This window comes from Heptranchias perlo, chromosome 35 (genome assembly GCF_035084215.1).
Source record: "Heptranchias perlo isolate sHepPer1 chromosome 35, sHepPer1.hap1, whole genome shotgun sequence".
Taxonomy (NCBI): Eukaryota; Metazoa; Chordata; class Chondrichthyes; order Hexanchiformes; family Hexanchidae; genus Heptranchias; species Heptranchias perlo.
The window spans coordinates 4,123,271-4,139,762 of NC_090359.1; the positions used below are offsets into that span (position 1 = coordinate 4,123,271).

The following is a 16,492-nucleotide window of genomic DNA, read 5'->3' on the forward strand; positions in this document are numbered from 1 at the left end:
CATATCCAACAAAAACGGAAGGAATAGCTAGGATCCATAGGGGAGCCCATAGTAACACCTTTTATTTGGAGGAAATGAGTGGAATCAAAGGAGACGTTGTTCAACGTAAGAACAAGTTCAGCCAGGCGGAAGGTGGTGCTGGATGGGGATCGGTTGGGTCTTCGTTTATGGAAAAGGCGGACGGCCCAGAGGCCGTCCTGGTTGCAGGTGGATGTGTGAACGGACTGAACATCCATGGTAAAAAGGAGAAAGTTAGGTCTGTGGAAAAGAAACTGTTTAAGTGGTGGAGGGTGTCGGAGGAGTCGCAGATGTTGGTCGGAATAGACTGGATGAGTTGAGAGAAAATAGAATCGGAATAGGAAGAAATTGATTCCGTGGGACAAGAACCGGCTGAGACAATGGATCCACCAGGTCAGTCCTGTTTGTATATGTTCGGAAGGAGGAAGAAGTGGGCTTTGCGGGGTTGGGGGGCTGTGAGGTTGGAGGCCGTGGGGGGAAGATCTCCAGAGGAGATGAGGAAAGTGACGGTGTGGGAAACTATGGCTTGATGTTCGGTGGTGGGGTCACGGTCCAGGGGAAGGTCCGAGGAGGTATGAGAGAGTTGGCGTTCAGCCTCCGCAAGGTCGAGGTCTGTTCGCCTCATAACGAAAATAGCGCCACCCTTGTCAGCAGGTTGAATGCCAATGTCAGGGTTGGAACTGAGAGAACGGAGTGTGGCAAGTTCAGAGGGAAGTCGATCAGATTTAGTGAGGGAACCAGAGAAATTTAGACTGCCGATGTATTACCTGCAGTTCCCAATGATAAGATCAAGTGAGGGTAAGAGGATAGAGGGAGGGGACCAGGTGCACCGAGAATTCTGGAGATGGGAGCAAGGGTCCGCTGTGCGGAGGGAAGACTCCTAGCCAAAGAAATGGGCGCGTATGTGAAGGCCACCGAAGAAGAGCTCAGCATAATATCTTGCTCGAAACTCATTGAGGTGGGGGCGTATGAGGATGACGCAGAGGCTTTTACTGAGGACTGACGTTCGGTTTCAGAGAGGGGAAGATCAGAGGGAAGAATCAAAATACGACAAAGAGATTGGAGGGAGGGATGGGGTCAGAGGAAATGGAAGGGGAAGAAGAATCAGGAGGGGTGTGAATCGCATGTTTCAACAGAACTATTAAGATCAAGGCGGAACACTTCCGATCTGACTGCGCCGCCCCAACTTGCCAAATGTGCACCTCTCAACCGCCATTCACAGCTCTGTCGCGCTGCCCGTCGGTCACGCAACTCAACTGCTGAAAGAAAAAAGCCAAAAAGCATCAAAACAAAAACCAGTTCTTCAGTTACCATCACCTGGATCACAAGATTCGACAAGTAAAATTCGTAAAGAATCGGGCGGCTGTCTTTCCCGAGGCCAGCCCTGCTTTCGTCGTGTTTGTCTGTCGAGCGGTCACGCAGATCGAAATGTATCGACCGGTTTCTTGGCGCAAATGAACATTGGTGCGAATCGGACATCTGCCCAATAGAAACAGCGGTCGTCGCAGAGCAAACTTGAAGGCGTGAGATCATGAAAGTGAATGTTAGAGTCGGTAATGTGTTGGAAAGTTTCCATGAAATGGAAGGAAGAAAGAAAAGGAGGCCTATTGACTGTGGAAGGAAGAAAAAGTGGGGACAACAGGGGAGTTTGAACTGTGGAGCATCAATTACAGGCATGTGAGAGTGTTGGATTTGAAGGAATGGATAGGTTTTCGCCAGCAACAAATAATATTTTTTCTTGTGAAAAATATTGATTTCTTGCTGCATTCTATCAGTGTATGTGGCAGAGAACATAAGAGGGAAACGAAACTATACTATAGCTCGTATTCAAACCGAACTGACTGCGAACTCAACGCAGAGCATGGACCAGAACACGATCAAGGCAACGCGCATCAGGTGGGGCAGTCATGCCCGAACAACAGCAACGTCGCGCAAGGTGCTGCTTGGAAAAGAAGGATGTTTGGTCATGAGGAAAAAATAGCAATTTCTTGAAATGCTAGTAGGGGTGGAATTCGAACCTACGCTCCCACAGAAACTGGAAACCAAATCCAGTGTTATGACACCGCTCGGCCACGCTACCACCTGCCAAACGGTTCCGTTCAGAATCTGATATCTGGTGATTGAAATGTGGTTTTCTTGCATTTTGACCTTTCGCTCTTGGCCTGCAATCGCTCCTTTTTCGCCACAGGCGCTCTTTACATTTATCCTCTACTCGATTCAATCCCATGTTTAAACAGAACTATTAAGATCAAGGCGGAACACTTCCGATCTTCCTGGGCCGCCCCAACTTGCCAAATGTGCACCTCTCAAACGCCACTCGCAGCTCTGTTGCGCTGCCCGTCGGTGACGCAACTCAACTGCTGAAAGAAAAAATCCAAAAAGCATCAAAACAAAATCCAGTTCTTCAGTTACCATCACCTGGATCACAAGATTCGACAAGTAAAATTCGTGAACAATCGGGCGGCTGTCTTTCCAGAGGCCAGCCCTGCTTTCATCGTGTTTGTCTGTCGAGCGGTCACGCAGATCGAAATGTATCGACTGGTTTCAAGGCGCAAATGAACATTGGTGCGAATCGGACATCTGCCCAATAGAAACAGTGGTCGCAGCAGAACAAACTTAAAGGCGTGAGATCATGAAAGTGAATGCTGGAGTCGGCAATGCCGCAGGAAAGTTTCCATGGAGTGGAAGGAAGAAAGGAAAGGCGGCATATTGGCTGTGGAAGGAAGAAAAAGTAGGGAAAACAGGCCAGTTTGAACTGTGGAGCATCAAGTACAGGCATGTGAGAGTGCTGGATTTGAAGGAATGGTTAGGTTTTTGGCAGCAACAAAAAATATTTATTTTTTGTGCAAAAGATTGATTTCTTGCTGCATTCTATTAGTGTATGTGGGAGAGAACAAAAGAGGTAATCGAAACTATACTGCAGCTCGTATTCAAACCGAACAAACTGCGACCTCAACGCAGAGCATGGACGAGGATACGATCAAGGCGAAGCGCATCAGGTGGGGCAGTCATGCCCGAACAACAGCAATGTCGCGCCCGGTGCTGCTTCGAAAAGAAGGATGTTTGGTGATGAGGAAAAAATAGCAAGCACTTTACACGCTGGCAGCGGTGGGATTCGAACCCACGCCCCCGCAGAGACTGGAGCCTAAATCCAGCGCCTTAGACCGCTCGGCCACGCTACCACCTGCCAGAAGTTTGCGTTCAGAATCTGATATCTGGTGATTGAAATGTGGTTTTCTTGCATTTTGACCTTTGAGTCGAGGATTTTCCACTGAAAAAATCAAATAAATGGGCTTTCTGAGCAATATTCATGCGACGAGATGGCCGAGTGTTTGAGGTGATGGATTCATAATCCATTGTACTCTGCACGCATGGTTTTGTATCTCATCCGCGCCATTATTGCATTTACCGTTTGATGTGTTGGTTCCTTCCTCATATTCAACCAGAAGTCTTGCGACTCGCTCCAATCCGAAGCTACGGTGGATGAATTTTGCGTTGCTCGCTGAACTCTGTTCAAATCAGCAAGGTCCTGATTGGCACACGGAGCTGTTGCGAGTGTCAGATGTGAAGAACGTGAAGTCTCAATAAAGTGCACAACGACGCCCCGATAAATCGAATATCTGTCCACAGATAATACCTGACCTGCTGAGTGTTGCCAACAGTTTGTGGATTTATTTTTGAGCTATCAGTGTAGCCGTTTTCCTGACAACCTGAAACTTTCCTCAAGGGCTCTGCTTCAAGCACAACTTTCTTGAGCTCTTCTCACACACAACATCGCTCTTTACTTTCCGACACACTCGCTTTAAAATCTGGCTTATCCGCACACAGCTTCCTGCGCCACGAAAATTTGAAAGACCTTTTGCTCTTGGCCTGTAATCGCGACATTTTCGCCACAGGCGCTCTTTACATTTATCCTCTACTCGATTCAATCGCATGTTTCAACAGAACTATTAAGATCAAGGCGGAACACTTCCGATCTTCCTGGGCCGCCCCAACTTGCCAAATGTGCACCTCTCAACCGCCACTCGCAGCTCTGTCGCGCTGCCCGTCGCTCACGCAACTCAACTGCTGAAAGAAAAAAAGCCAAATAGCATCAAAACAAAAAACAGTTCTTCAGTTACCATCACCTGGATCACAAGATTCGACAAGTAAAATTCGTGAACAATCGGGCGGCTGTCTTTCCCGAGGCCAGCCCTGCTTTCGTCGTGTTTGTCTGTCGAGCGGTCACGCAGATCGAAATGTATCGACTGGTTTCAAGGCGCAAATGAACATTGGTGCGAATCGGACATCTGCCCAATAGAAACAGCGGTCGTCGCAGAGCAAACTTGAAGGCGTGAGATCATGAAAGTGAATGTTAGATTCGGCAATGCCGCAGGAAAGTTTCCATGAAATGGAAGGAAGAAAGGAAAGGCGGCCGATTGACTGTGGAAGGAAACAAAAGTGGGGAAAACAGGCGAGTTTGAACTGTGGAGCATCAAGTACAGGCATGTGAGAGTGCTGGATTTGAAGTAATAGACAGGTTTTTGCCAGCAACAAAAAATATTTCTTTCTTGTGCAAAAGATTGATTTCTTGCTGTATTCTATTAGTGTATGTGGCAGAGAACAAAAGAGGTAAACGAAACTATACTGTAGCTCGTATTCAAACCAAACTTGCTGCGACCACAACGCAGAGTATGGACCAGGATACGATCAAGGCGACGCGCAACAGGTGGGGCAGTCATGCCCGAACAACAGCAATCGCGCCAGGGACTGCTTGGAAAAGAAGGATGTTTGGTGCTGAGGAAAAAAATAGCAAGAACTTTAATTGCTGGCAGCGGTGGGAGCACCGACCTGTGGGGAACATTACTGCACACCTCCCTCCAATCCGAAAAACAACCGTTCATCACTCCTCTCTGGTTCCTGTTACTGAGGCAATTTTGTATTCATGTTGCTACTGCTCCTTTTATTCTATGGGTATCAACCTTGATGACAAGAATATCATAAGGCACTTTATCAAACGCCTTTTGAAAGTTTATATGCACCACATCAATCGCATTGCCCTCAGCATCCTTCTCCGTTATCTCATCAAAAATTCAATCAAGTTATTTCAAAACGGTTTGCCTTTAACAAAAGGCCAAATTTATACAAGGAGCTCGAGCCTCATTGATTGAGGCTGGGAACTGCCCACGAACAGGGATGGGATTCCAGGTGCCTTTTATTCGTTTCCCCAACAGTTACAAACGAAAGGGACAAAAGTTCGAATTCCTCCTAGATTTGAATTCGAATCGCTACATTTAAAGTCCAGAGTGCTCAACATTACAACATGGAGCCCATTGATTAAAACAAGTGGCCCCCTCCATTCAAAGATATTGGGCTCCTTTATCAGCATCGCCATGGCGCTGCATCATTGACTTCACGAGGCTAATGGCAAATCTCTGCCATCAGCAAAACTGCAAGCACTGGTCAAACCCAACCTGCCATTTTGGCTCCGCTCTTTCTCATCCACACTTTCAGCTTCCCCACGTTACCCTCTGATAAGAATAGATGATTCTCCAATCACACAGCTAATGTCAAATCCATCGGTTCCCTCGTTGCTGCTTCTGTTTCACACTGCTCTGCGCAGCTCGACTTGTTGGTTAATCAGTGCATAAACATTGCAAGGCACTGATGCATGAAGTTCGGGGTGAAATGAAAAGAGCTCGATCCTCACTGATTGAAGCTGCGAACTCCCCACCAACAGCGATTGGATTCCAAGTGCTTTTTCCTTGTTTGCCCTCAATTTGGAAATGAATTGGACAAACTTCGAGGTTTAATAGATAGTTGAATTTGGATCGCTGGAATCCAAGTCCAGAATGCTTACCATTGCACGATGGAAATTAACTCACATCTTTAATTGGAACCCACCAGTCAAAGACACTTGGCTCTTTTCTTAGCACTGCCATCATGCCACATCACTGACACCTCGAGGCTACCGACAAACCTCTCCCATCATGAAAACTGCAACTTCTTGCAAAGAAAATGTAAACATTGCCCGAGGACATGATCCAAGCAATGCCTGCCTTTCAAGAAACAATGCTTTCAATTTCGACATGCTTGACTACTGAATTCAGATCACAAAGAAAAGTACACAAAACACCATTCTTTGGTGCAGTGAAACTCAGCATTAAACAAAATACAACTTTATCTTCTGCTGATTTGCGAAAGCAAAAGTCCGGTTGAGCTTATGAAAAGAAACCGATTGAAGCAACTGGAACCTCACTGATAGAGATGCAACTTCCCACCAGCAGGGAGTGGTTTCCAGCTGCATTTTATTTTTTCGCCCTGCAGTTGCAAACGAATGGAACAAAAACGAATCAGGTTCTACCGAGATTCGAACTCGGATCACTAGATTCAGTGTCGAGAGTGCTCACCATTACAACATGGAACCAATTTGTTAATAAAAGCCGCACCCTCCATCCAAAGACATTTGGCTCTTTTCTGAGCACTGCCATGTCGCTCCATCACTGACTTCTCGAGATTGTTGCCAACTATCTCCCATCAGCAAAACTGCAAGAACTGGACAATTCCAAACTGCCACTTTGACTCGGCCCTTTCTCATCTCTTCCTTCAGTTTCGACCGTTTTCCGTCTGCTTCGTATCGATGCTCAGCCAATCACACAGCTATGAGTCAAACCTGTCGCTTCCCTCGTCACTGCTTCTCTTTCAATCTGCTCAGCGCAGCTCCTATTACAGTCTTGCCGGATAATCTGTGAATAAATATTGCAAGGCACTGATGCATGAAGATTGGCGTAAATCAAAATGTAACCTTTGGGCGAGGACACGATCCAAGCAATGCCTGCATTTCAAGAGACAGTGCTTTGAATTTCCACATTTTTCCTGCTGAATGCAGATTGCAAAGAAAAAATCAGCAAACTCCGTTTTTTGGTGCAGTGAAGCGCAGCGTTGCACATAATGCAACTTTGTCTTCTGAAGATTTAGGAAAGCAAAAGACAGGCTGAGCTTACAGACTCATAGAAAGGTGACAGCACGGAAGTCAGCCGTTCGGCCCATCGAGTCCTGCCAGCTCTGTGCAAAAGCAATCCAGCCAATCCCACAATGTTGGAGGGGAGTTCACAGATTCAATCAGTGAGGAGTCTTACAAAACCAGATTCCAGTCGAACAGCTTTATTGGATTCACAAGCTTGGTGTTGTCAGACTCCTCACATTTGTCCACCCCAGTCCATCACCGGCATCTCCACATCAATCAGTGAGGATCGAGCTATTTTCTTTTCACCCCGAACTTCATGCATCAGTGCCTTGCATTGTTTATGCACTGATTATCCAACAAGACGAGCTGCGTTGAGCAGTGTGAAACAGAAGCAGCAACGAGGGAACCGATGCATTTGACAGTAGCTGTGTGATTGGCTAATCATCGACACTTATCAGAGGGGAAAGTGGGGAACCTGAAAGTATGGATGAGAAAGGGCGGAGCCAAAATGGCAGGTTGCGATTGACCAGTGCTTGCAGTTTTGCTGATGGCAGAGGTTTGCCTGTTGCCTCGTGCAGTCAATGATGCAGCGCCATGGCGATGCTGATAAAGGATCCCAGTATCTTTGAATGGAGGGCACGCCTATTTTAATGAATGGGTTCCATGTTGTAATGGTGAGCACTTCGGACTTTTAATCCAGCGATCCGAGTTCAAATCTCGGTGGAACCTCAACTTTTGTCCCATTTGTTTGTCACTTTTGCGGAAACAAATTTCAAACACCTGGAATCCCATCCCTTTTTGTGGGCAGTTCGCAGCCTCAATCAATGAGGCTCGAGCTCCTTGTATAAATTTCGCATTTTGTTAAAGGCAAATCGTATTGAATTTACTTGATAGAGTATTTGATGAGTTGACGGAGAGGGTTGATGAGGGCAATGCGATTGATGTGATGTATATAAACTTTGAAAAGGCGTTTGATAAAGTGCCTTTTCATCGCCTTGTCATCAAGATTGATACCCATAGAATAAAAGGAGCAGTAGCAACATGGATACAAAATTGCCTCAGTAAGAGGAACCAGAGAGGAGTGATGAACGGTTGTTTTTTTCGGATTGGAGGGAGGTGTACAGTAATGTTCCCCACAGGTCGGTGCTCGCACCATTGCCCCTTTTTGATAATTATTGATGACTTGGACTTGGGTGTACAGGGAACAATTTCCAAATTTGCAGATGACACAAACCTTGGAAGTATAGTGAACATTGAGGTGGATAGTGACAGACTTCTAGAGGACGTAGAAATTTAACGCAGAAAAATGCAAGGTGATACATCTCGGTCGGAAGAACGAGGAGAAGCAATATAAATTAGAGGGCTCAATTCGAAAATGCGTGCAGGAACAGAGCGGTTTGGGGGTCTATGTGCACAAATCGTTGAATGTAAGCGAGGCATGCTGAAAACGCGGTTCAAAAAAGCATACGGAATCCTGGGCTTTATAAATAGAGACATAGTGTACTAAAGCACGGAATTCATGATGAACCTTTATAAAACATCAGTTCGACCACAACTGGAGTATTGTGTCCAGACCTGGGCACCGCACTTTTGGAAAAATGTGAAGGCCTAAGAGAGGGTGCAGAAAAGATGAACGAGAATGATTCCAGGGATGAGGGACTTTAGTTACGTGGACAGACTGGACAAGCTGGGGTTATTTTTCTTGGAACAGAGAAGATTGAGAGGAGATTTGATAGAGGTATTTAAAATCATGAGGGCTATTGACAGAATAGGTGGAGACAAACTGTTCCGATTGGCGGAAAGGTCAAGAACCAGAGGACATAGATTTAAGGTGACTGGCAAAAGAATCAAAGGTGAATTGAGGGAAAACCATTTTTTACACAGTGAGTGTTTAGGATCTGGAATGCATTGCCAGGGGTCGTGGTGGAGGCAGATTCAATCGTTGCTTTCAAGAGGGAACTGCAGAAATAATTTAAAGGAAAACATGCCGAGGGCGACGGGAATAGGGCGAGGGAGTGGGATTGGCTGGATTGCTTTTGCATAGAGCTGGCAGGACTCGAAGGGCCGAACGGCCTACTTCGGTGCCGTAACCTTTCTATGAGTCTATTTGCTCAGGCTGTCTTTTGCTTTCCTAAATCTGTAGAAGACAAAGTTGCTTTGTGTGCAATGCTGCGCTTCACTGCACCAAAAAATGGTGTTTGCTGAACATTTCTTTGCAATCTGCATACAGCAGGCAAACTTGCAGAAATCCAAAGCACTGTCTCTTGAAATGCAGGGCTTGCTTGGATCGTGCCCTCGCACAAAGTTTACATTTTGTTTTACGCCAATCTTCACGCACATACCAAGAAAAACAGTGGTACCAGCACCAACTACACGGCATCGACAACGTTGTCCAACGCCCCTCGATTAAAGCGGGATCACTTTTCCCTCGTAAACCAGCAACCCTGATGTTAAAATCATCTGCCAGAGGAAGCCGCGATTTCAACACGGAGACACTGGGCCAGAGTAAAGTTCAGTTAATGTGATTGCCGAGGGGCAACGGAGTCAAAGGAAATGGGGAAAAGGCGGAACAGTGGAGTTGAGGTAAAAATCAGATCCGCCATGATCTCATTAAATGGCGGGGCTCAAAGGGCCAAATGGCCAACTCCTGCTCCAATCTCGTATGGTCTTATCGTCGCATGGTGATGGGAGGGTGGATTTGGAACTCCTGTGCGGCTGGTTTGCGCAGGTAACACGACTGGTTACAAACTAAACCATTAATTCACCGAGCTAAAGTTTGAGGTTGCAGCGACAAGAACCTGATGACATTAATTAAAGAAAACTAATGAAACCCTGTGAAAGATGAATAATTGTTGTAATCGCCATTGATCAACCGATAACTTTCTGCTGCAGACTGACAGAAACACTGACATGGACACTGGGTGACAGTGAAATTTTAATCAGTTTCAACAACTACAAATACATCGCGCATTTATATCGCGCATTTAGTGTAGCAAAACGTCCCAAGGCGCTTCACAGGAACTTTATTGAACAACATTTGACACCGAGCCACATCAGGAGATATTAGAAGCAAAATACTGCGGATGCTGGAAATCTGAAATAAAAATAGAAAATGCTGAAAAGACTCCACATGTCAGGCAGCGTCTGTCGAGAGAGAAACAGAGTTAACGTTAAGGTCGATGACCCTTCGTCAGAAATGGAAAAAGTTGAAGATTACATCGTTTTTAAGCAACTACAGAGCCAGGAACAGGGCTGGGGGTGGAGGGAGAGGGGAGGAAAGAACATAAGGGAAGGTCCCTGATAGGGTGGAGGGCAGGGGTGATTCAAAAATAAAAGGGGTCATGGTGCAAGAAGGGTAGTATTGGGAAAATTAAAGAAACAAATGATGGGTCTCTTGGAGCTGTAAATGGCACCATTAGAAACAACACTTGCTCTGCGAAAAAAATAGGAGCAATGGTTATGAGCTCAAATTATTGAAATCAGTGTTGACTTCAGAAGGTTGTAAAGAGACTAATCGAAAGATTAGGTGCTGTTTGTCGATCTTCCGTTGAGCTTCATTGGAGCAGTGACTGAGGCCGAGGACAGAGATGTCAGAGTGGGAGTGAGACGGGGAATAAAAATGGCAAACGACCAGCAGGTGTGGGTCAAGCTTGCGGACCGAGCAGAAGTGTTCAGCAAAACGGTCAGCCAATCTGCGTTTGGTCGACCCACTGTAGAGGTGGCCGCATTGCGAGCAGCAAATACAGTATAGTAAATTGAAAGAAGTAAAAGTAAATCACTGTTTCACCGAGAAGAAATGTTTGGGGCCGTGATAGGTGGGGAAGGAGGAGGTGAACATAAGAACATAAGAAAAAGCAGCAGGAGTAGGCCAATCGGCCCCTCGAGCCTGTTCCGCCATTCAATAAGATCATGGCTGATCTGATCCTAACCTCAAATTTAAATTCATGTCCAATTTCCTGCCCGCTCCCCTTAACCCCTAATTCCCTTTACTTCTAGAAAACTGTCTATTTCTGTTTTAAATTTATTTAACGATGTAGCTTCCACAGCTTCCTGGGGCAGAAAATTCCACCGACCTACCACCCTCTGAGTGAAGAAGTTTCTCCTCATCTCAGTTTTGAAAGAGCAGCCCCTTATTCTAAGATTATGCCCACTAGTTCTAGTTTCACCCATCCTTGGGAACATCCTTACCGCATCCACCCGATCAAGCTCCTTCGCAATCTTAGATGTTTCAATAAGATCGCCTCTCATTCTTCTGAACTCCAATGAGTAGAGTCCCAATCTACTCAACCTCTCCTCATATGTTCGCCCCCTCATCCCCGGGATTAACCGAGTGAACCTTCTTTGTACTGCCTCGAGAGCAAGTATGTCTTTTCTTAAGTATGGACACCAAAACTGTATGCAGTATTCCAGGTGTGGTCTCACTAATACCTTATATAGCTGCAGCAATGCCTCCCTGTTTTTATATTCTTTCCCTCTAGCAATAAAAGCCAACATTCCGTTGGCCTTCTTGATCACCTGCTGCACCTGCATACTTACTTTTTGATTGTCTTGCACGAGGACCCCCAGATCCCTTTGTGCTGCAGTACTTTCCAGTTTATTGCCATTAAGATAATAAGTTGCTTTCTGATATTTACTGCTAAAGTGCATAACCTCACATTTTTCAAAATTGTATTGAATCTGCCAAATCTCCACCCACTCACCCAGTCTGTCTACATTGCCTTGCAGGTTTTTTTGTCCTCCTCACTCTCTACTTTAACTCCCATCTTTATATCATCTGCAAACTTTGATATGTTATACTCGGTCCCCTCCTCCAAATCGTTAATATAGATTGGATAGAGTTGGGGACCCAGCACCGACCCCTGCGGAACAACACTGGCTACTGGTTACCAGTCCGAGAATCCGCACACAGCTTCCTGCGCCACGAAAATTTGAAACACCTTTCGCTCTTTGCCTGCAATCGCTCCTTTTTCGCCACAGGCGCTCTTTACATTTATCCTCTACTCGATTCAATCCCATGTTTAAACAGAACTATTAAGATCAAGGCGGAACACTTCCGATCTTCCTGGGCCGCCCCAACTTGCCAAATGTGCACCTCTCAACCGCCACTCGCAGCTCTGCAGCGCTGCCCGTCGGTCACGCAACTCAACTGCTGAAAGAAAAAATCCAAAAAGCATCAAAACAAAATCCAGTTCTTCAGTTACCATCACCTGGATCACAAGATTCGACAAGTAAAATTCGTGAACAATCGGGCGGCTGTCTTTGCAGAGGCCAACCCTGCTTTCATCGTGTTTGTCTGTCGAGCGGTCACGCAGATCGAAATGTATCGACTGGTTTCAAGGCGCAAATGAACATTGGTGGGAATCGGACATCTGCCCAATAGAAACAGTGGTCGCAGCAGAACAAACTTAAAGGCGTGAGATCATGACAGTGAATGCTGGAGTCGGCAATCACGCAGGAAAGTTTCCATGGAGTGGAAGGAAGAAAGGAAAGGCGGCATATTGGCTGTGGAAGGAAGAAAAAGTGGGGAAAACAGACCAGTTTGAACTGTGGAGCATCAAGTACTGGCATGTGAGAGTGCTGGATTTGAAGGAATGGTTAGGTTTTTGTCAGCAACAAAAAATATTTCTTTTTTGTGCAAAAGATTGATTTCTTGCTGCATTCTATTAGTTTATGTGGTAGAGAACAAAAGAGGTAATCGAAACTATACTGTAGCTCGTATTCAAACCGAACAAACTGCGACCTCAACGCAGAGCATGGACGAGGATACGATCAAGGCGAAGCGCATCAGGTGGGGCAGTCATGCCCGAACAACAGCAATGTCGCGCCCGGTGCTGCTTGGAAAAGAAGGATGTTTGGTGATGAGGAAAAAATAGCAAGCACTTTACACGCTGGCAGCGGTGGGATTCGAACCCACGCCCCCGAAGAGACTGGAGCCTTAATCCAGCGCCTTACACCGCCCGGCCACGCTACCACCTGTCAAATTTCTGCCTTCAGAATCTGATATCTGGTGATTGAAATGTGGTTTTCTTGCATTTTGACCTTTGAGTCGAGGATTTTCCATTGAACGAATCAAATAAATGGGCTTTCTGAGCAATATTCATGCGACGAGGTGGCCGAGTGTTTGAGGTGATGGATTCCTAATCCATTGTGCTCTGCACGCATGGTTTTGTATCTCATCCGCGCCATTATTGCATTTACCGTTTGATGTGTCGGTTCCTTCCTGAAATTCAACCAGAGGTCTTGGGCCTCGCTCCAATCCGAAGCCACGGTGGATGAATTTTACATTGCTCGCTGATCACTGCTCAAATCAGCAAGGTCCTGATTGGTGCACGGAGGTGTCGCGAGTGTTCGATGTGAATAACGTGAAGTATCAAGAAAGTGCACAATGACGCCCGGGTAAAGCGAGTATCTGTCCACAGATAATACCTGACCTGCTGAGTGTTGCCAGCAGTTTCTGGATTTATTTTTGAGCTTTCACGATAGCCCTTTTCCTGACAACTTGAAACTTTCCTCAAGGGCGCAGCTTCAAGCACAACTTTCTTGAGCTCTACTCACACACAAAATCGCTCTTTACTTTCCGACACACTCGCTTTAAAATCTGGCTTATCCGCACACAGCGTCCTGCGCCACGAAAATTTGAAACACCTTTCGCTCTTGGCCTGCAATCGCTCCCTTTTCGCCACAGGCGCTCTTTACATTTATCCTCTACTCGATTCAATCCCATGTTTAAACAGAACTATTAAGATCAAGGCGGAACACTTCCGATCTTCCTGGGCCGCCCCAACTTGTCAAATGTGCACCTCTCAACCGCCACTCGCAGCTCTATAGCGCTGCCCGTCGGTCACGCAACTCAACTGCTGAAATAAAAAATCCAAAAAGCATCAAAACAAAATCCAGTTCTTCAGTTACCATCACCTGGATCACAAGATTCGACAAGTAAAATTCGTGAACAATCGGGCGGCTGTCTTTCCAGAGGCCAGCCCTGCTTTCATCGTGTTTGTCTGTCGAGCGGTCACGCGGATCGAAATGTATCGACTGGTTTCAAGGCGCAAATGAACATTGGTGCGAATCGGACATCTGCCCAATAGAAACAGTGGTCGCAGCAGAACAAACTTAAAGGCGTGAGATCATGACAGTGAATGCTGGAGTCGGCAATGCCGCAGGAAAGTTTCCATGGAGTGGAAGGAAGAAAGGAAAGGCGGCATATTGGCTGTGGAAGGAAGAAAAAGTGGGGAAAACAGGCCAGTTTGAACTGTGGAGCATCAAGTACAGGCATGTGAGAGTGCTGGATTTGAAGGAATGGTTAGGTTTTAGCCAGCAACAAAAAAATCTTTCTTTTTTGTGCAAAAGATTGATTTCTTGCTGCATTCTATTAGTGTATGTGGTAGAGAACAAAAGAGGGAATCGAAACTATACTGTAGCTCGTATTCAAACCGAACAAACTGCGACCTCAACGCAGAGCATGGACGAGGATCCGATCAAGGCGAAGCGCATCAGGTGGGGCAGTCATGCCCGAACAACAGCAATGTCGCGCCCGGTGCTGCTTGGAAAAGAAGGATGTTTGGTGATGAGGAAAAAATCGCAAGCACTTTACACGCTGGCAGCGGTGGGATTCGAACCCACGCCCCCGAAGAGACTGGAGCCTTAAACCGCTCGGCCACGCTACCACCTGTCAAAGCTCTGCCTTCACAATCTGATATCTGGTGATTGAAATGTGGTTTTCTTGCATTTTGACCTTTGAGTCGAGGATTTTCCATTGAACGAATCAAATAAATGGGCTTTCTGAGCAATATTCATGCGACGAGGTGGCCGAGTGTTTGAGGTGATGGATTCTTAATCCATTGTGCTCTGCACGCATGGTTTTGTAGCTCATCCGCGCCATTATTGCATTTACTGTTTGATGTGTCGGTTCCTTCCTGAAATTCAACCAGAAGTCTTGGGCCTCGCTTCAATCCGAAGCCACGGTGGATGAATTTTGCATTGCTCGCTGATCTCTGCTCAAATCAGCAAGGTCCTGATTGGTGCACGGAGATGTTGCGAGTGTTAGATGTGAATAACGTGAAGTATCAAGAACGTGCACAATGACGCCCCGGGAAAGCGAGTATCTGTCCACAGATAATACCTGACCTGCTGAGTGTTGCCAGCAGTTTCTGGATTTATTTTTGAGCTTTCACGATAGACCTTTTCCAGACAACTTGAAACTTTACTCAAGGGCGCAGCTTCAAGCACAACTTTCTTGAGCTCTCCTCACACACAACATCGCTCTTTACTTTCCCACACACTCGCTTTAAAATCTGGCTTATCCGCACACAGCTTCCTGCGCCACGAAAATTTGAAACACCTTTCGCTCTTGGCCTGCAATCGCTCCTTTTTCGCCACAGGCGCTCTTTACATTTATCCTCTACTCGATTCAATCCCATGTTTAAACAGAACTATTAAGATCAAGGCGGAACACTTCCGAGCTTCCTGGGCCGCCCCAACTTGCCAAATGTGCATCTCTCAACCGCCACTCGCAGCTCTGCAGCGCTGCCCGTCGGTCACGCAACTCAACTGCTGAAATAAAAAATCCAAAAAGCATCAAAACAAAATCCAGTTCTTCAGTTACCATCACCTGGATCACAAGATTCGACAAGTAAAATTCGTGAACAATCGGGCGGCTGTCTTTCCACAGGCCAGCCCTGCTTTCATCGTGTTTGTCTGTCGAGCGGTCACGCAGATCGAAATGTATCGACTGGTTTCAAGGCGCAAATGAACATTGGTGCGAATCGGACATCTGCCCAATAGAAACAGTGGTCGCAGCAGAACAAACTGAAAGGCGTGAGATCATGACAGTGAATGCTGGAGTCGGCAATGCCGCAGGAAAGTTTCCATGGAGTGGAAGGAAGAAAGGAAAGGCGGCATATTGGCTGTAGAAGGAAGAAAAAGTGGGGAAAACAGGCCAGTTTGAACTGTGGAGCATCAAGTACAGGCATGTGAGAGTGCTGGATTTGAAGGAATGGTTAGGTTTTGGCCAGCAACAAAAAAATATTTCTTTTTTGTGCAAAAGATTGATTTCTTGCTGCATTCTATTAGTGTATGCGGTAGAGAACAAAAGAGGTAATCGAAACTATACTGTAGCTCGTATTCAAACCGAACAAACTGCGACCTCAACGCAGAGCATGGACGAGGATACGATCAAGGCGAAGCGCATCAGGTGGGGCAGTCATGCCCGAACAACAGCAATGTCGCGCCCGGTGCTGCTTGGAAAAGAAGGATGTTTGGTGATGAGGAAAAAATAGCAAGCACTTTAAACGCTGGCAGCGGTGGGATTCGAACCCACGCCCCCGAAGAGACTGGAGCCTTAATCCAGCCCCTTAGACCGCTCGGCCACGCTACCACCTGTCAAAGCTCTGCCTTCACAATCTGATATCTGGTGATTTAAATGTGGTTTTCTTGCATTTTGACCTTTGAGTCGAGGATTTTCCATTGAACGAATCAAATAAATGGGCTTTCTGAGCAATATGCATGCGACGAGGTTGCCGAGTGTTT

General features: G+C 46.3%; 3 non-coding genes across 3 annotated transcripts; all 3 read right to left on the reverse strand.

The window, feature by feature from the left end:
• Positions 1 to 3,118: 3,118 nt before the first annotated feature.
• Positions 3,119 to 3,200, reverse strand: trnal-uag (transfer RNA leucine (anticodon UAG)). Its single transcript has one exon. It is a non-coding gene; the product is annotated as a tRNA-Leu (tRNA).
• Positions 3,201 to 12,853: 9,653 nt separating this feature from the next.
• trnal-aag (transfer RNA leucine (anticodon AAG)) lies at positions 12,854 to 12,935 on the reverse strand. Its single transcript has one exon. It is a non-coding gene; the product is annotated as a tRNA-Leu (tRNA).
• A 3,323-nt stretch (positions 12,936 to 16,258) lies between these two features.
• trnal-aag (transfer RNA leucine (anticodon AAG)) lies at positions 16,259 to 16,340 on the reverse strand. Its single transcript has one exon. It is a non-coding gene; the product is annotated as a tRNA-Leu (tRNA).
• Positions 16,341 to 16,492: the final 152 nt, after the last annotated feature.